Below are 21,987 nucleotides of genomic sequence, written 5' to 3'. Positions count from 1 at the left end.
GGGATTCCTTGGAGGTGCTCCCCGGCGGCGTAGCGTCTTTCCGTTCTATACATGGCCAGAACGCACCCATAGGAAACTGCTCGTGTGAATTTTGTAGTGCCTGTTTGTAAATCTGTTACCTACTCCAAACTATACACGAATTTTGCGTACTGATCGTGTATAGTTTGGAAGAGCTTAGTAAAAAACGTCATCTCCAAACTATACTCGATTAGTTTCTACTACACCACTTACACTTGACTAGTGTGTTTAGTTGATATTGATTTAGTAAAATTCAGTAAAATATAGAATTATATTTAAAATTACATTTGTTTGACATTAGGATTACATAAAATATTATTATTTTACTGAATCTATAATTTTAGATTTTTAACACTATTGTAAGTGGTTTTTGAAATTAAATAACAATTATTAGTGTAATCATAAATTCATTTAAAATGAGAGAGAGTGAGAGAAGAAAGTTCAACGTGCATTATTAATACATATTATGCGAGACTTTAAATGCTAGGTTTGTATTGTCGGCCGTTTGGTGTAGTGGTTCGAAACGGACTACTATTCCGGAGGTAGCGGGTTCGATTCCCGCACAGTACAAACATTTGTGTGCATGAACATATTTGTTTGTATTGGACTGGGTGTTTTCTATGTATAATAAGTATGTATTATTAAAGGCCGGTCGATCTATTCTCATAAATAAAAGACTGAATACTCAACTTTCACATTATTATTGCCTTAATATAATTACAATTCATCACTTAGCACAAAAGCGCGCGGAGTCATCTCCGCGCGTCCCTCTATTCTGACGTTTGATTCTCGTGTGACATTGACGTATTGTCAATGTCACTATGACAGCATCTCATTGGCTATAACGATACCGCTATTTTAACGTTTTATATTTTTCACAATTAACAGTTCGGCCTTCCTGCAATTCCTTCGCCCTCGAAGGTCTGCTCATGGCACACTTGACGCCTCGTATTGGGTGGGATCCAGCTGAGCACCTGGCTAGATCCACTCTGCCATCTCCACTACCATTCGCACCACACGCTGACCATCTTTGGTTCTGCTGAAACGAGAAATCATCACACAATACATCTATATCATCGTCACACGGTACATCTATATCATCACACAGTACATCTATATCATCATCACATAGTACATTTATGTCATCATTACACAGCACATCCATATCATCTAGAAGCTCAGCAGGCTCAGACTGCATGTTCGTGGGCTAGGAACCGGCATAAATCTTGAAGGCAGAGTACTTGTTGTAAACAGCTTTATTTCTGAGTCTCACTTTTTCTTTTCGACCACTTTGATTTCTTAACTCGCTTCTTATCTGAATTAAACTAGTCAGCTGGAATGCCCTGCTCCTTATTTTATACTCTTCCCTTTCTCTCGCGATATTGCCAACTGTCTCTCATGTTCTGGAATATTCAAAGCGAGAGGTCCGATGTGACCGTCTCGTTATCCTCGATCTTCCCAGTGACGACGTGCAGTGTTGCTCGATTGTCACGTCATCGTCCTTGCCTTCTTGCCGTGGCCATCCAGACTTCGGTCTTCTAAGGAACGACGGCCCTTGGAACAACTCATCCTCTTCCGATGTAGGCACGTATCCCGCTCTCGACGCCACGTCGGCTACGTTCAAGTGAGTGGGTACTCAAACGCTACTCCGACGGCCTTGTCTCCTCGGTGATCTCTTCAAGTCGATGCGCTCCGTAGGATGTATAGCGGCGGCTTCCGTTCCGCAGCCAATGCAGCACAGTTTAGGAGTCACTCCAGTAGATAGTGTCTTCTACAGGCAGCCGATGCACTTCCGTTCATGCTGCTTGTAGCTCCAACCTCGATATCGTTTGTGTCTTCACTGGAGCCACTTTGGCACGCGCAGCTACCAGCACAACTTCCGCGTCCTTCCTGTCGTTGTAAGCGAGGTGCCAATACGCAACGGCGGCGTAGGCTTCCTCGCCTGCATCGCAGAAGATGTGCAGCTCTCGGAGTTTCATTTATCTCCCCCCCGTAGTAGTATCGAGGAATACGCAGTCTCTTCATAATCTGCAGGTCTGACAGCCATTTCTCGAAGTATGCTGCGACGTCTTCCAGCACGGGCTCGTCCCATCCGGTCTTGAGGCGCCACTGCTTTTCAGGAGCTTCTAGGGGAGTCGCTCCTTTCTTCGCGGCGCGCCTGCCGCTCGGGGCGACTGCTAGCAGCCTGTCGTCGTTGCTGTTCCAGTTCCGGACATGGAAGACCGCCTTCCTGTGGTCTTCGTCCACTTGAAAAATCACTTCTTTGCTTGCTCGATGTCATTGAAGCTTTCCACGAAGTCACCACTACAGCGCCCGGCGTATGCCTTTCTCAGTAGGTTCTCCATTTGCTCATGATACTGCCTCTTCTCTTTGGTATTATTCAGAATTAATTTAGAACATTGTGAACTCCTAATGACGTAATTATAATGAAGTTATACAATGCAATACAATTAAAATAAATACTATTGGACCTAAATGATTTATGGGATTGGTTATGGTTCTTTTAACATTTTCTCTTTAAACCCACACAGATTAGGCCATTCCACATAGTTTGCGCCTCGCCACACAGCCCTATGATGTCGCTACACAAGCCAAAACATCATAGTTCATGATGTCTCCCACACAAGACATGACATCTTGACAATTCCTGATGTCACACAGACATCCCACACAGAATGACAATGTCCACACAGTTTCAAGACAATGCCACATGTCCTCCTCACACAGCTATCAGGACATCCATCTCACACAAAATAACAAAGTCCACCCAGTTTCATGACAATGCCCACTGGTGTATGATCCTCACATGGTACATCATACCCCTATTATTATTATTATTTTCAAACCATTCCCATAATCACAACATCATAAGAAATTTGCTAAAATTATCTTTATTTAAATAATAAAATATTTCAATGTAAACTCTAAAATAAGTATTAAGATGAATAACACAACTACATAAATCATCATCAATAATAATGCCAGTAATAAACAGTGAAACAATTTATGCTTAACATTGTGTCTTAGTGAACACAAATTTGCTTCACACACAAATGCAACTTTATCATAATAAACTTACTGTTATTGTTGTGTTGACAGCAATACACTTCCAACTATTATCTTTCCGAAATATCCAAGAACTTTAATTTAACAAGTACAATACTTCTCTTCTCATGCTTGGCCAAAATTCACCCACAATGCAACTGACTTCATATTCAAGTATCTGTTGTTAACCCAGTCATTACAGGGAAGCACACAACACAATCATCACCAATATAAACTTTATTTGATCACTGCTAGTACTTTGCTCCATTGATACCATTATTCAAAAACATAACCCTCTGGCGCAGTCGGGTAAATAGCTAACTTTCGCACAGTACAGCAGTATACCACACAATAGGCCAATGCTTATGACCAATGATAAGCATTTATTTCTATTCAAACACATCACTCTCTTATTCACCATTATTAATAATAACTTTTTGCTTAAGACTGTTAGCGGCAGTTGGGAAGTTCTAAAGTCTAGCAGTAGACTGTAGCCAATTCATTATTACAATCTGTTCACACTCAAGTTAATTGTATGCAATTTCATGCCAATGACAAGAATAAGCACAGTTAAACAACCAAGCCGCAGTGGCACTGCTAGTCTCAGCTCAACCCTTGCAATAAAACATTAATTCAACTCACCAAATATCACAGCTGATTCCTTTTGTATTACATTTTCACTCACCAAATATCACAGCTGATGCCCTTTTGTATTGCATTACCTTCTGTCCAACTCCAAATCACTTATGTGAAGTACCCTTGTTCAGTGTTCAGCTTCCCTCAGGTATTGTGCTTGACTGATTTGCTCACCACAGGGCCAACCCGCAGACAGATAAGTCACCATATTATCTAAAACTCAAGTCAAATCTAAAAATATGCACACACAACATGCTACAACCAGTAACCTTTTTATTAATCAGCTAATAAATAACCTCAAGATTAAAATCATTTTCACCACGTGGGAAGAATAACCAACAATAATGGCTGGTACACAAGAATACTCTTTAAGTTAAATGTACCACATTCTATATCTTTTTTTTAATTATAAAAATTGGATAAATTTTAATCACCCACACTAATTTTCAAATTTAGTGATACAACCCAAATCACTACTGGCAGCAGAAATTAATTGATAAGTTGGAAAAGTTCAATATTAACATTATCTTTACTCAAAATATAGCATCATGTAACATAATAATAATTATGTTTCACAATAATTGTAGTATCAATCACTATAAGAGTACCAAAAATACACCACATGTTCAACGGCATAACTGGCTTCTTTACTTAATTTCAATTTACAAATTAAGCTATTTAATAGATTTTATCTCATCTTATAGTGGTCAACATCAAGAAAGAAACATCATGATACTAAAACTGGTTTACACAACACAGACCTTAGCTTCAATTTACTTTAATAAAACTAATTATTAATTCTTCTCCAAAATAATGCCAAGAGGTTACTCGGGCATGATCACCAAACTTATTTAATTTATCTGACCAAATTCTATCTATTCTTTATAGATTTTAAATCCCAACAATTTATTCTCTACAGAATGTAAACATGAACAAATGAACACCGTTCAATTTAATTTGATTTACTAAAATAGTTTATTAGGCATTGCAATTAAAGTGAGCACATACCATAGCTTTCACACACATTCCTGGCATTATCAGTAAAGACTGACAATACCTATAACATTTGTTGCATAATTCACTTCCATGCATTATTTTACTCAAAAAGGAAATGTGTTAATATTGTTGCTGTTGGAATAATCGATAATAATAATGAATCGTACCTGGTCTGGGGCCATCGTTAATCAAGTTGTTCACCACTTACGTGAACACAAGCCAAGTTACGGAAGGAGCATCTTCATCATTCGAGTCCATCATTTCTCGTACTTAAATAGTTTTCTGCATCTCACATAGTTGTCAGCGTGGTTTCCATGACATTCTCTCTTCATCATATTCCATTATAATCATAGAACCGTGGGCGTTTTGTGTTAATATTCGTGACTAATCACACGAAACATTGGTCACCTGGAACACTTTCAAATCACGTTACAATCATAGGTTTCAGATCTCACTTCTGAACTATTAAAGGCCGGTCGATCTATTCTCATAAATAAAAGACTGAATACGCAACTTTCACATTATATTGCCTTAATATAATTACAATTCATCACTTAGACTTAGCACAAAAGCGCGCGGAGTTATCTCCGCGCGTCCCTCTATTCTGACCATAGAGAAAAGTAAGTAATACATAGGAAATAGAGAGCCCTCTCTGTCAAATTTTTGAACCTACTAATTATTGACAGCCTGGTGTTAAATTCCCTGTACTTAACCTACGTACGTAACGCTCACATACATACATAGTCCACGCACACATACATACATAAAGTCCACGCACACATACACACAGTTCACGCACACATAGGCCCTCATAACTTTCAAAGAATTATTGTTTTTATGATGTACAATGTAGAATTTTTTCAAATCCATTATTTTGAAAATATTTATCTTTATGGTGTACGTATTGTATTATTTTCAAAACAATGGATTTGGAAAAATTCTACATTGCACATGGAAATGCAAATAAACAAAAACTTTTGAATTTAATAATTTTACTTTATTTATGAACACACATAATATTATACACCAAAAGCGTCTTTTCGCAAAGTTTTCAACAACACTAAAAAAGCATTTGCTTGCACATTGAGAAAACTCAGATCACTTGTGAACAACAGAGTTTCTTCGCGATTCACGAAGGAACGAACAAAACTCCGATGAACCAGAACAGCAGCAGGTACGAAAGAATGAACTTGAATTTGACTCGACTCTTCAATACTTTAATAGGGCCACAGAACACTTAAATGATGGCTAAGAAAACAAGAATGCATTTAACATAAACTCTGATTTTTAATTCGACGGAATTTTGACATTTCAGAAGTGTTGTCAACATTGAAACATTCCCATTATGAATGGAGAGCATTTTCACAAATTAAAAAATAACCCTTTCTTGAATTTAAGGTTTCACTTGAAAAACTAAGGCTTAAAAATGTACTGATCATTTCAAAATGGTTATTTGAATTTTTATTATCATATTTTTGAAGTTACAAAAAAAATTGGGAAATTATTTTTCTATTACTGGACTCCCTGGCCAATAATCCATGGGTTACAAACCTTTTTTATGAAAATCCTTTTGTAAATAAAATCTTAGGTTCATAAAATAACCAATTTAACAAGATGCCAATTTTATAATCCAAGTTGATTATAGAGGTAAAAAATGCTATCCTAGGCTTAAAACGAAATAACACTTTTGGCCACGATGAGATTCCGGCTACGCTCCTAGTGCACTGTATTGACGAATTTGTAAAACCCCTAACATTGCTAATTAACCAATCTTATAGTGAGGGTAAATTTCCAGAATCTCTTAAACTAGCTGTTATCAAACCTATATTCAAAAAGGCCGATAAGTCAGATCCTTCAAATTACCGCCCCATCGCACTCCTGTCAGTAATATCAAAGTTATTTGAGAAAATTATATGCCAAAGAATGTATCACTTCTTAGAAAAAAATAACGTTTTCAACAAAAACCAACATGGATTTCGCAAGAACCGCTCGACGACTTCGGCTGTATTTGATATTGTTGTAGAAGTACTCGAAATTCTAAACAAAAATATGTGCGTCGTAGCAATTTTTATGGATTTGTCCAAAGCTTATGACAGGGTCCTCTACAGTGTACTCTTACAAAAGTTACAATCCGTCGGAATTCGTGGGGTAGCAAAATAATGGCTCGCCTCATATTTGGGTGAATATCAACAAACTCGATTTTTTGCCTAATTCCGGTGGCGAATTTTAATTTCAACTTTCCAAAACTATTTTGTGGCAGATTTAATAGTAAATAACTTGTATTATTCAATGATATGGTAGAGATCAAAATATTATTAATACTTCTCGAGATATATTAATTTGAAATTCTCAAGAGCCACCGAAATTGTATTTGAGCCACCGGAATTAAGAACCAATCCACCGAAATTTATTTATACAGCGGAATTCGGAATGTTATGGATGATTGTTTCAAATTTCTTATTTATTTGTAATCAAGTAAGTATTATTATCCAGTAAAGATGTTTATAATTAAAAACAATATTCAGGCCTGTGTTGTGACCCTAAAAAGCATCAGATCTTCCCATGTGAGTCGTAAGAGCCGACTAAGCAATCAAAATACTGGAGGGTGGGCTGCAGCATCTTTCCAGGTATTATACTACCATACTGGAACTACCAACCAGCCTGCTAAGCATGGTGATAACGGCAAAATCCCTCCATAGAGAACAAATTCAAAACTTTCTGGCTCTAGCCGCCAACAGCCCCGTTATTCTAGACTCATCACAAAGACATCATACATGACCCTCAAACCCAGAAACCAACTCTAGTCCCGGGAGGGCGACCAACTGCCCCAGGTTGGTGTTAGGTTTATCTTCCATAAGTAAAAATGTTGGTCCAGGCTAGCCAAGTTTTCATGATGGTATCATACCTATCCTACACTCAGAATTACGCAACTAATTATTCGCTAAAGACCATGCGAACTGGAGATTAAGTATGAAGATATTTCTAGATCTATACCAGCTACTGAACTAACACATTACATATTTGTGAGTTAAATGAAAGTAGTACAATTAAGAAACGGAGGACTAAATCCAGCCAGCCTCATGGAGAGAGAAGGCCTAACAAAACATGCCAGAACTGTAAAAGCGTACTGAGCTGCACCCTAATAGTACTGCAAAAATCAAAATGTAGTAATCATTTTTAGACGAACAGGCAATTTAATCACATGTGCATTATCCCATCACCACACAGCTTATGACCGCAGTCTATGGAGGAACACTATCTGCGGTCGCGATCCTCATCAGTGAGGGACCGAGGAAGAAGAAGAAGTGATCACCGAAATAGAAGAATGCCGAATGCTCAAAAGATGTCGACTGATGAAGTCTAAGCCACGACCAGTGCCAATTCAGCTCCAAAATCCCACGAATTTTCAGCTCGAGTGGCAGAATAGATTGCTACCTACGAGACTAGGGAAATTTTAGCTGTTTCAGAACAATTCTCATCTGTTTTTAAGATTCTGCTTAGTATCGATGTATAAATAGCTATCTAAGTCCTCACGCTGATACAAAGTGTATTATAGAGACGATTTTTTGTAATAAATCGAAAGTATGTATTTGCGAGGACCAAATTGAATATACCAACATGAATAATGAGGATAGCAGAACCATTTTGGTAAATGCCTAAGCTGCTAGGAGAGATTAAGAAGCACTACTAGTAATTAGGCTGAAGATCGAGATTATCCCGACACTTTAGCGAAAATATCCTAGACTTAAGCTTGAGCGAGATTAGAATGCCCTATTAAAAACAACAAGGTATGAACCAGGAGATAATGAAATCACAACTGAGCTTATGAAATCAGTGGTCGCTTACTATGGGCCTCATAAGAAGGCTCACATTCACCCAAAGGGCGATGGAGCGGGCTATGCTCGGAGTTTCCCTGCGTGATCGAATCAGAAATGAGGAGATCCGCAGGAGAACCAAAGTAACCGACATAGCTCGCAGAATTGCTAAAATCAAGTGCCAGTGGGCGGGGTACATAGCTCGTAGAGACGATGGCCGTTAGGGCAGGAAAGTTCTCGAGTGGCGACCACGGGCTGGAAGACGTAGCGTGGGCAGGCCTCCTACTAGGGGAGGCCTGCCCACGCTACGTCTTCCAGCCCGTGGTCGCCACTCGAGAACTTGGACCGACGATCTGGTAAAGGTCGCGGGAAGAGCCTGGATGCGGGCAGCGCAGGATCGTTCATTATGGAAAACCTTGGGGGAGGCCTTTGTCCAGCAGTGGACGTCATTTGGCTGAAACGAACGAACGAACATGCAACTTCTGAAGTATTTGTATGAAAACTTCATCATATCAGCCGTCCCCCAAGATCACAACTCGAAACTTATCTGATTGCTGCGAGGGTTCAGAGTTGGAGACACCATAATCTCTTAAAGTCTTCACTACCTCCCACTTAGAGGTTTTCAAGCTTCTGAGCTAGACCGAGCTCAGTATCAAGATACGGCGAGTACATCACACAACTTCGATTAACTGACGATATTGTAGTTATGACTGATACCTTAGTAGACCTAGGTACAATGCTCCAGAGCCAATAAGACCAATCCTGGCAATAGATTTGCCACCGGAGCCACCGAAATTGCGCCACCGGAATTAAAAAACTGTAACAAAATTCAAATTATAAAGAAAACTATAATTCTGATCAATAATTTCTGATACAACAAAACACCAAACTTTAATCATGTTAAAGAATCGTTTAGCATCTAAGTAAGTAGCTTTCACTCATACACTTGTCAGCGAAATTGAAAAATTTTGTATTCCTGTGCCGCTGATTCAAATATTTACGGGTCTGCTGGAAAAACAATACCACAAGTCGCAAGTCTTTATAGCCCGATCAGGAGGACACAGCTGTGTGATGCAGGGAAGAAGAACTCTACGTCTCTCAAAGCTTCTTTGGAGATGTAAGAGAGTGTCGAAATTGAGCCACTGTAATTGCTTTTTTTCGTGGGACAGTTTTGAAAGGCTATTTAAAACACTTAAATTATGAAATATCACATTTCTTTCATATCATTTGGAAGTCTTATTTAATGTATTTTATGGCTATACTATTCTTAAATTACTAGAATCCCCGAGAAAGAAGGAATAACACAATTTATGAGTAGAATTAATAGAGTTAGGACACGCCACCGCTATTAGATTTTGGGTCTTTGAAATTTTTTTTAGTACATAAAATAACTACCTATTGTCCTGAAGACTTTGCTATCGTGTAAAACGCTGTTTAAACTATATACAGAAAAAAAATCATCGCTCATCGCTCTAGTTACATTTCTCCCATCGATTCTCAGCTCCGCCGCGTAAAAAACGTGCTTGGGATATTCACCCATTTAAGCCAAAGAAAGCAACTTGTTGAAGTGCAACATTATCACGAAACAACGCGCGTTATTAGTCAGGTTCGCTCTCCTGCAGGGCTAGTATCAGGGACTATACCACAAGGAAGCGTGCTCGGATGTTTACTTTTCTTAATTTACATCAATAACCTTCCCTCTGCGGTACGCCACAAAGTGGTACTATTTGCAGACGATGCAACACTCTTGGTCTCTTGCAGTTACGATAATTTGAGCAGTCTGAATAACACATTAACAGAAGCACTTCATGAAATTAAATCACATTTAAAAGATATAGGCTTAACACTAAATATTGAGAAAACCAAATTGATGCAGTTCCGGCCATATCATATTGATATGGCCGGAACTGCATCAATTTGGTTTGGATCGGGAATATCCTTTAATTTAACTCACGATGGACAAAACATCGAGGAAGTCAAAGACTTTAAGCTGCTGGGTATCTCTATAGACGCGACTCTAAGTTGGAAGAATCATGTTGATACTTTAGTGGGTAAACTGAGTCGATTCTCATATGCGCTGCGCGAACTCAGAAAGGGTACAAACGTAGAGTGTGCACTTACCGCGTATCATAGTCATGCCGCAGCCTGGATAAGGTACGGAGTGGTACTGTGGGGCAACGCTACTAACGTACAAACCGTACTAATCCTGCAGAAACGCTGCCTTAGGATCATAACACACACAGCTCCGAGACAATCATGCAGGCAGATATTTGTGCACTTAAAGGTTCTCACTGTGACGTGTATGTATATCTTTGAGTTAGGGCGACTAGTGAAAAAATATCCCCACTATTTAAAAAAAATTGGTGACCTACCTGGAAAAAAAAAACTCTCGACGAAAAAATAATTTAGTAGGGGAGAGGGGGGCAGCTTTGAACAATTTTCATACTTTATTAAATATCTTCCAAATTTGAACGATTTCATTAATTTTTTCTTCCTAGATAGAGGTCATGGTTATCACACAACAAAATAATGATGTTCTTCTTAATTATTCATGAACGCTTATTAAGATATTTAGATTTTTGCACAGACCTGTAAACGTTCAAAACTGCCCCGTAGTCGGGGCAGCCTTGAACACGCCTGGGGCAGTTTTGAATTAATATTTTTTTCAATGAAATAAAACTGAATATTTATGAATGTGTATTTTTAAAATAATTAATAAACAATATTTTAAATGATCAGTGTCATTTGGGATCAATTTAACATGTTTATTTTATTTTACATCACTCTGTACAAAGTAACACAAAACTTAGTGATATTATTTTAAAAAAAGTAAATATAAGATATATCAATTAACTAAATACTAATAAACTTTCTGTTTAATGACACATCAAAGACAAAACTGCATAATTTAAAAAATATCAATCAACTACTAAAACTAGCTTTTGCCCGGACTTCACCCAGCTTGAAATTTTATCTGTCACAGTAAAGCAATCTGCTTATTTTTTATGTAAAAACCTTCTACGAAGTATTAGAAAACTTAAGGTTTCATAATACCACTTAAAAAAGAAAATTTATAAAGTTCAAAGGTGCCCCAACCATTTCGTTCAAAGCTGCCCCATGGGTATATTTCCAGAAAAAAACATAAATTTAATAACGGAACATACTTTTATATCGCAATTTCTTATCAAATCTTCAATGAAACTATTTAAACTTCCATATAGTAAACAAACCACTCACTATTTTATAAAACTACGTCCACAAAATCCTTAGAACCAAAATAAAAAAGTGCGAAATTGGCAGTCAAAAACAAAAAACCACTTTTGCCGGTTAACCTACAGTTAGATATTAAAAATGAGATGTGACGGCTATGCGCATCAGTGCTGGCAATATAAATTATGATTTATACCATTGTAGCCTAAACCAGTGATTTTTAAATTCATTTGTTCTAAGCTGCCCCTGTCCAAAGCTGCCCCCCTCTCCCCTACTGCCTCCATCCCGTTTGACACTGTACACAACAATGGTCCACTATTTATGGCAATTAAAATTTATAACCACTTGCCCAACTCAATCAAAGCCCTCCAAGGTAAAAACTTCGAACAAAGATTAATGTGGGAACCTATAAGTGGTTTACTCGTTGCCTATCTTATGTCATTATTACACACTGTAAAACCCTGGTTTTCCTAAATAAATAAATAAATAAATAAATAAAATTAAAAGAATTGTTATTAAGTAAGGCATATTATTGCTTAAAGCAGTATTATGACGACAAATTGTAACCATTGACTATTAGTGTAATACTATTTTTATTAATATTATTATTTTGAACTTATTATTAACTAGCTTTCCGCCCGCGGCTTCGCCCGCGTGGAATTTTGTCTGTCACAGAAAAACAATATCGCGCGCGTATTTACTCACCGTTTAGACCTGGACTACGACAAACATTTTAAAACCAAAATCAGCTCAATCGGCCCAGTCGTTCTCGAGTTATAATCAGACTAACGAACATCAATTCATTTTTATTTATATAGATAGATAGATGATAGCTAGCGGCCGCCCGCGACTTCGTACGCGTGGATCCCGTTTTACCCCCTTCATCTATCTTCAGCGGTTAACTCCCCTTCCCGTAGGAATTTTGCAATATCCTGTTGTAACTAAGCTTTAAGTTTACTAAGGTACCTGCATGCCAAATTTCAAGCGTCTATCTTACGCAGTTTAGATTTTTTCATACATATGTTTTTTCCCGCTAACTCCCGTTCCCGTGGGAATTTCACGATATCCTGTTGTACCTAAGCTTTAAGTTTACTAAGGTACCTGAACACCAACTTTCAAGCATCTAACTTAAGCGGTTTAGATTTTTCATACAAAAGGATTTTTCCGCTAATTCCCGTTCCTGTGGGAATTTCGGGAATTCCAATCTTAGTGCACCTCTACGGTACCAAAACTACGTCCCTTCCAAATTTCAAGTGCCTACGTTTAGCCGTTTAGGCTGTGCGTTGATCTGTCAGTCAGTCAGTCAGTTTCTCCTTTTATATATTTAGAAGATATATCAGGCCTCCGTCACTCGCCTATGCCGGCCGAGATAATTACCTACAGCGCGCGACAACTTCAAGTTGCAAATCAGTCAGGGCCGCCACGCGCCTGTGAGCACACGCGTATTTCTATACACGCTCGGTCGATCATCGTCGCAATCATGGTTTATTGTTCCAACAGCACTGTTATTCTTCTTTAATGGAAAATCGTAATATTTAGGAATAATAATTAACTGTAGTGATTTAAATAATTAAAAAAAACTACACTTTTTAAATAATTTTGAAATACTTATGACAAAAAACAAAAAGCTAATAAAAACATTAACTTTACTTCACCGTGTCTATTTTCCGACACTACACCTTTTAAAACTGTTTGTCCAATTTCGAATTATCGCAACACTGAAGTTTATTAATAGGTACTTTAGAGATGGTACGATTATACAAACACAACTAGATTAAAGTTTACCAATCGTAAATACAATAATTGCTTCTTAAAATTAAGTTTTTATTTTATTTATTTTACTTTGCTTATACAACCCTGACGCTTGAGCTGTGAGGTAAATCAATTCTGAACACAAAAAAATTGCGCTCTTGTGAGCGTAGTAGTAAGGTGCGATTTCGAATGCACCATGTGCGTTGGATATTTTGCATTATTATTATTACCGTTAAAATGTCGGCATCTGATCCTACACAAAGGAGTGCAATTTCTGTTGCTACTATTATGTATTCTGTGGATATATTTAGATAGATTAGATGATAGCTAGCGGCCGCCCGCGACTTCGTACGCGTGGATCCCGTTTTACCCCCTTCATCTATCTTAAGCGGTTTAGATTTTTTTCATACAAATGTTTTTTCCCGCTAACTCCCGTTTCCGTAGGAATTTTGCAATATCCTGTTGTAACTAAGCTTTAAGTTTACTAAGGTACCTGCATGCCAAATTTCAAGCGTCTATCTTACGCAGTTTAGATTTTTTCATACATGTTTTTTCCCGTTAACTCCCGTTCCCGTGGGAATTTTACGATATCCTGTTGTACCTAAGCTTTAAATTTACTAAGGTACCTGCACACCAAATTTCAAGCATCTAACTTAAGCGGTTTAGATTTTTCATACAAAAGGATTTTTCCGCTAATTCCCGTTCCCGTGGGAATTTCGGGAATTCCTTTCTTAGTGCACCTCTACGGTACCTAAACTACGTCCCTTCCAAATTTCAAGTGCCTACGTTTAGCCGTTTAGGCTGTGCGTTGATCTATCAGTCAGTCAGTCAGTTTCTCCTTTTATATATTTAGACTAGCTTTCCGCCCGCGGCTTCGCCCGCGTGGAATTTTGTCTGTCACAGAAAAACAATATCGCGCGCGTATTTACTCACCGTTTAGACCTGGACTACGATAAACATTTTAAAACCAAAATCAGCTCAATCGGCCCAGTCGTTCTCGAGTTATAATCAGACTAACGAACATCAATTCATTTTTATTTATATAGATAGATAGATGATAGCTAGCGGCCGCCCCCGACTTCGTACGCGTGGATCCCGTTTTACCCCCTTCATCTATCTTCAGCGGTTAACTCCAGTTCCCGTAGGAATTTTGCAATATCCTGTTGTAACTAAGCTTTAAGTTTACTAAGGTACCTGCATGCCAAATTTCAAGCGTCTATCTTACGCAGTTTAGATTTTTTCATACATATGTTTTTTCCCGCTAACTCCCGTTCCCGTGGGAATTTTACGATATCCTGTTGTACCTAAGCTTTAAATTTACTAAGGTACCTGCACACCAAATTTCAAGCATCTAACTTAAGCGGTTTAGATTTTTCATACAAAAGGATTTTTCCGCTAATTCCCGTTCCCGTGGTAATTTCGGGATTTCCTTTCTTAGTGCACCTCTACGGTACCTAAACTACGTCCCTTCTAAATTTCAAGTGCCTACGTTTAGCCGTTTAGGCTGTGCGTTGATCTGTCAGTCAGTCAGTCAGTTTCTCCTTTTATATATTTAGATTTTAACATGATTATTAGTATTGACATTAAATAATGAACTGGAATTTAAATGTTATGAATTGGATTATGAAATTGTTGAGCATGCATAATTTATTTTTAGTATTTCTTTTTAAATTTTAGTGATAATTTTATTAATAACCGAATATTGTAATACCCTGTCAGGGTTAATTTGAGGATGTATACGTATGTATTAGCTCAAGACCTTCTCACCAAATGAAGCAATAAAGTATTATGAATTATTATGAATTATGACAATGCTTCATGCCAAATTTCAAGATTCTGAGTTTACGGGAAGTATCCTGTAGGTTTTCATTCCTTTGCGAGTGTCGAAAATTTGTTGAAAATATCGACATAATCGGCTGTATCTTTTGATTGGCTTGGCTTAGAAGTTTGATATTTTCACAGCTTAAAGGGACAATAGACCTGAGTATTTCATGTGAATTTCAGATTGATACGTCTACGCGTTCTTGAGATAAAGGGTCTTGACAGACAGACAGACGGACAACAAAGTAATCCTATAAGGGTTCCGTTTTTTCCTTTTGAGGTACGGAACCCTAAAAAGACTAAAGCGCCAAAACCGTACTTGTGGGAAATGAGAATCAGTTTTTTTTTACGAAAAAAAATCGTATCTCTTTTAATATTATTGTTAAACAGTTCTTTTAAAATGCAATCGTGTTCTTGATTTTTTGCCTATATTTTAATGAAAACACCAGGTTTGTAGCTCATTTAGATCGTAAAATGGGTGTCGCTTTAGAAAAAGGACCATGAAAATTCATCAAATGTTAGTCAGGGTAAAACTGCTAACCTCCATTATAATAAAATATCCAGCAAGCAATAAGTGCTAAATAGTTTAAACAACCTTTTTGATAAAAGAGAAAAAATACTTAGTGAGATACAGCTTAATAACTGAGTCGAAGATAAAATACTAAACTACAAAACAAGATAGTCGCATGCGCCAGCGAAAAAATGCGTAAGAAGCGATTAATCCATGGAGCCTACATGAATATTTGCTTACTTACGCAGATCCTATAGAACGAATATAAGCAAATGTTACTAAACTCTAACTACATTAAACGTTTTAAGCAATAGTAATGCTTAAAGATTGAATAAGTATTATGTTTGGGGACAAAAAGATGCTTAATTATCCTAACATCATAAATTATTTATTGTCATTACTTCTAATCGGGTACGGGTTAATGATAGGTAATTACTATATTTTGAATTATAGTGAACAAAAGTAGGGACACAACAATTTTTATGACCACCTTCAACCACTGGTGGGAACCTTTGGTGGGATGGACATGGTGGGTGGTGACTTACACGGCCGCCACCATGTCCATCCCACTAAAAAAGCTTGAAGTTTGCTCGAGGCGGGGGCAGTCCACATAGGTCTGGAGATAAGATCGGTAGAAGACCCCACTAGTGAAATGCGCCAATTAAATATCTTTGGACAATAAATAAATATCTTTGGACAATCTCACACAGCGCCATCTAGCCCCAAAGTAAGCAATTAATATGCTTGTGTTATGGGTGCTAGCTTAACGGATATACTACTTATATACTTTTTTTTTTTTAAATACATACATATTATACATAGTAACACCCAGACCCGTCACAGAAATTAAAATTCATCATTTCAATTTCTGCCCGGCCGGGAATCGAACCCGGGACCTCTCGGCATAGTAGTCCGTTCTGAACCACTACACCAAATTGCCTCTGTTTTGGACATACAAAAGCCCTATGCAAAGAGGAAGAGGAACTGCGGCTAAACTGTCCAGCCTGAAAATAAGGCACACCACTATCGTGGAAAAAATGCGAGGGCTAGAACTGACACATCCAACATCCACCACTACATGGAATTCAGTGATAAAGTGATGAATGCCCAGAAAAACAAAAGTAGGACTACTTAGCGCTTTCCAGAATACTGCTAACAGCACCCTAAACATGCAGAGTTCAAATCTCCCAAAATACCGTGTCCGTGGTCTTTTGGGAGATTTGATTTGATTTGTGAAAGCTCAACATCATCTAAGCTAACCTGAGAAGCTCCAAACAAGCCACTGCCGAACTGCTGCAAGTAGCCGAGGACAAGGACATAACCATAGCACTTGTGCAAGAACCCTATATGGGATCCAGTGGAAGGGTTAAGCAATTTCGTGGCATAAAAGTCTTTCAGTGCACCCTCAATCGGCAGAAACCAGTCAAAGCCGCGATTATAGTCTTCGGTGACCAATTGAGTCATTCACGACCCCCAACTGGTCACGGAGACGGAGGCCGCGGTATGGAATGTGGGTTGGAATCTATGGAGTCATCAGAAAAGCTCCAGGACGACAAGAGGACATGCTCCTGAATGGTTTTAACGGCAAGACACTCTGCCCAGAACAATCGGCTGACCTTCTAGCCAACACCTTCTATCCAGATGATTCCGTAACAGTAGACAAACCACACCACACGCGTCTCCGACAACTGATAGAGAGCGAAACTTTAGAGGAGCAAACAGCAAACGATCCCACTTTTACCGAGGCAGGAGTGGAGGCAGTGCTTAACGTGCAAAATTCAAGGAAAGCCCCGGGACCGGATGGTTTCACGCCGATATTTATGTACCAGAGCTATTCGTAGCGAAAGGGCGATATTCATGGAAATTGCAAACAAATGCCTATCTATAGCGTATTTCCCCAAACAATGGAAGACGGCTCACTTCATCCTCAAGAAGCCAGGGACTTATCTTGCCACTAGTTTGGGAACTTTTCTTGATAGAGCACATACTGCAGGCAGGCCAATTAGACAGCGCGGAGCCCATACTATAGTGTTTGTTACCCTTTTTCTTGGCTTGTGGATCTGAGACGTGGTCGCTTATAATAGGCCTGATAAGAAGGCTCAAGGTCACCCAAAGGGCAATGGAGCGTGCTATGCTCGGAGTTTCCCTGCGTGATCAAATCAGAAATGAGGAGATCCGCAGGGGAACTAAAGTGACTGACATAGCCCGCAGAATCGCTAAAATCTAGTGCCAGTGGGCGGGGCAGCTTGCAGAGCTGATGGCTGCTGGGGCAGAAAATTTCTGGAAAAAGAGCGGCAAACTGGCAACCACGAACCGGAAGACGTGGTGTGGGCAGGCCTCCCACTAGGTGGACCGACGATCTGGAGGTGGTGGTGAAGGTTGCGGGAGGTTTTTTTTTATGCTAGACAAGGCAGGTATTTGACCGCAATCGCACCTGGTGTTAAGTGAGATGCAGTCTAGGATGCCTGGATGCAAGCGGCGCAAGCCCGGTCTTTGTAAAAATCCTTGGGGGAGGCCTGGCCTTGGGACATCCAGCAGTGGACATCATTCGGGCTGAAACGAACGAACACTTTTTTCAATGACTGAGGTGCATTGAATCCTCCGGCATAAATGCGTGCCCAGGGAGCTAATTATTTATTTGGATAGTTGCAATATTCTTGCATCTTTGCTGCCTGCAAAGATGCAAGTGAGTGACCCGAGTGCGTTAGTCACAAGTGTGTTTGAGGTGTCTTTGTTAATAATACTTAACTACATAGTTTTTGCTTTGATTAATGCTCTCATTTTCGCTAAAATACTTTAAAGCTTATTAAAAAAAGACTACTTTTTGCTTAAGCGCCAAAATTAATCGAATCTTGTTCACTTACTTTTGCTTACACGCCAAATCATTTTGAACAACAACCATGAATAACTACTAATATACCAATGAACTATAAAACCCAAAAAGCTCTAATTGCTAAAGTAACACGTCATTCGAGTTCTTAAATAACAAAAAAATACTTAATGTTGTGAAAGTAAAAATATTTTGCCAGCAAAAAAACCTTACGCGACACTTGTTGCAAAAACACTGAAAACACGTCGTTTTAGCAGCGACAAGGGCGGTGATTTTAGGAATACTTAAAATTTTCAAAAGGCCAAAAAAGTTGTCGGATTGAGTTGAAACCTAGACAGATCGACGCAGAAAAAAAATCCTATCCAACAATGTATATATAACTCATTTTGGCCAAAATGGCGCTTTAGCATTTTTTCCTTTCCACTGACGATATACAGAACAATATCCGAAATGGTTAAGGAGCAAAAGAATACAGATTGCATTATTGAGCGAGTTAATTCTTCGGAGCCTTTGCCGAAACGTAAGCGGTTAGGACAAAGTTACCAAGAACGCATCTCTCAGCACTTGTCCAAGAAAGATGAGATGGATTTAAAAACGTATTTAGGCGGCTGGGCACACATTTGCCATTTGCAAAAGTGATTCTATTTTGAATAATTAATTATAGTGTCTTGCCGAATTGAAAATGAAAATTATATTTAGTGGAATTTACTTCATTTTATTCTTAAAAAATCTTTTTAATTAGTTTTTTTATTGTTCATCATAACATTATTTGTTATACAATAATATTATTTAATCATTTTTGAATGTAGAAAGTCCTGATTTAGTTGAATCCTATTTGTCTAAAATGTGATTATTTTATTTTAAGGCGATAGGTGAGGCAAAACTGCAAAATAGACCTCTCTTTGAATCCCTACTCCTCCTAAATGGATGATCCAAACAAGAAAAAAAAAATATGTGTGAGATGTATATCTTAAACTAAAAAATTGTTGTTCGTTTTTTTTGATACTGACTTACTTGACTTATGGTCCTATGTCCCCTAGGTGGGGCAGAGGGCGTCCACAACAGTCCTCCATCTGGTTCGGTCTTGAGCTTCTCGCTTGATCTCGCTCCAGGTCTTGCCGATCTTCTTCGCCTCGTCCGCTACAGTGCGCCGCCAAGTTTGCCTGGGTCGACCACGTTTGCGTTTTCCTTGGGGATTCCAATCCAGAGCCTGCTTAGGGATGTGATCGGGGTCCCTTCGGAGAGTGTGGCCAATCCAGTTCCACTTGCGGCGCTTGATCTGTTGGTCGATCGGAATTTCGTGGCAGCGTTCCAATAGCTCGACGTTGGAGATTTTCTCGGGCCAGTATATGCCGAAAATTCGGCGAAGGCAGCGGTTGATGAAGACCTGCAGCTGGTGCGAGATAACCTTGGTGACCTTCCACGTTTCACACCCATAGAGCAGAACGGATTTAACGTTGGACCCGAATATTTTGATCTTGACCCTTCGGGTCAATTTCCGTGACTGCCATATGGGGCATATGGGGCATAAGTGTAGATGGCCTTCAGTCGGTCGATGATTTTCGGCGGGACACCAATGTCAGCGAGTCGCGACCATATACTTGCCCACTTCAGCGTATCAAAGGCTTTTTCAAAGTCTACAAAGGTTAGGTAGACTTCTCTTTGCCATTCTGATGCCTGTTCCAAAATGATACGCAAAGTATTGATCTGGTCGGTACACGAGCGGTTCGGGCGGAAGCCAGCCTGTTCCCTACGCAAAAGAGGTTCAACGGCCCCCGATAACCTATCCAAGATAATCTTGCAGAAAACCTTTGACGGTATCGAGAGCAAAGTGATACCTCTCCAATTGCTACACTGGCTTAGATCCCCTTTCTTTGGCACAGTAATTAAAAGCCCCTTATTCCAGTCGTCTGGGAGTTCCTCTTCCATCCAGATGTTTTCGATGAGAGGTGTCAGAACGTCGGCGGCGGAGTTTACGTCGACTCTCAGCATTTCTGCGGTGATAAGGTCGAGTCCTGGGGCCTTGCCAATCTTGAGGGATAGGATAGCTTTGGTCACTTCGTCGTGTGATGGTGGTTCCACATTGATGTCGAGCAGCCTAGGTGGAGTAGAGGTGTGCTGCGGTGGTTCAGGCGTGGTGGTGGCTGTAGTCAAGGTAGGGCGGAAGACCTCCTGAAAGTGTTCACGCCATCATTGCAGTTGCCCTTCAGACGACACAATAAGCTCTCCATCACTTGACTTAAGAGGCTTCTTCTTTGGTCTGCTTCTTCCTGCCAAGGTTTTCAAGGTTTTTTTTGATACAACTATTAGTTTTGACAGGAAAAAATCTTAACTTTCTTCTAATTTCAACAAAAAAAAATTCTACTACTCCTAAACGGCTGAAGCGATTTTAACGATTCTTGCACTAAATGATAGAAAATTTTATGGTCTAAAAAATTGTTGTTCATTTTTTTTTCAAAAATAATGTATTACGTGTCATACATTCAATATACCCTGTAATTTCCACACGCGGGCCGCGCGATAGCGGGAGCTCAGTCTTTCACCAGCGTTCGCACGGGGAGGCTATGTCGCATTTCGGCCCGCTCCGCTCCTTTGTTTTTCTATAAATAATTTATAGCGCAGATCGTACACTCGGTACTTATAGTAGTTCGGCCGCTGAATAAGTGATCTGAGTACTTATGTCATTTTAAATAAGTAAAGGCATTATTTAAATTTTAAGAAAATTAAAATACATAGGTACACAAGATGCTGATTATCTATTTTTTCTAGATTTATTTGTCTGATTATTTATCTATTTATTCTAAATTTATATACCTCGCGACAGTACATATATTTTTCTTATGTATTAGTAGGTAATAATAATAAAACAACGCACTTAGATATAGGAAATCACAAGACAACAAAAAATACCCACAAAGGATTATTTAAATTCTGTAATTAGCAGAAACGTATTTTATTAATTTCTTGGAAACAATCACATCACTTTTGTGCATTTTTCGTTTCGACTGGTAATTTACAAGGTACCCCGTTGGTCCATTGGTTTTGGTTGGTATGAGTTTTTTTTATCTCATTGGTCCCCACAAAAAATCCCAGGGAATTTTCGATTCATCCAGCTCAATCGTCTCGTCGCAATAAGGTTAGGTAAATTGATACCACCTATTTCGATCCCTGATAATAATATTATAAAAAAAATTTATTATTGAATAAACAAAAAACCCGACTGCGTAAAAATTAACTAAAAAGATACAAACAAGCCTGAGTGTTCACAAATGCAGTCGGAGGCATCAATGACTAATTCTTTTGTTGGTGATAGGTATTTGATGCCTCCGATTTTACTGATATTTTTTGATTTT

The 21,987-nt window shown here is 38.8% G+C and overlaps 1 pseudogene; it reads right to left on the bottom strand.

Annotated features, from left to right (window-relative positions):
* Positions 1-1,814: 1,814 nt before the first annotated feature.
* Positions 1,815-21,671, bottom strand: LOC135086395 (uncharacterized; annotated as a pseudogene).
* Between the last annotated feature and the right edge of the window lie 316 nt (positions 21,672-21,987).

Source organism: Ostrinia nubilalis, chromosome W (genome assembly GCF_963855985.1).
Source record: "Ostrinia nubilalis chromosome W, ilOstNubi1.1, whole genome shotgun sequence".
In the NCBI taxonomy this organism is placed as follows: Eukaryota; Metazoa; Arthropoda; class Insecta; order Lepidoptera; family Crambidae; genus Ostrinia; species Ostrinia nubilalis.
Note: the sequence above shows the minus strand (reverse complement) of the source record. Positions and strands in the feature narration are given on the sequence as shown.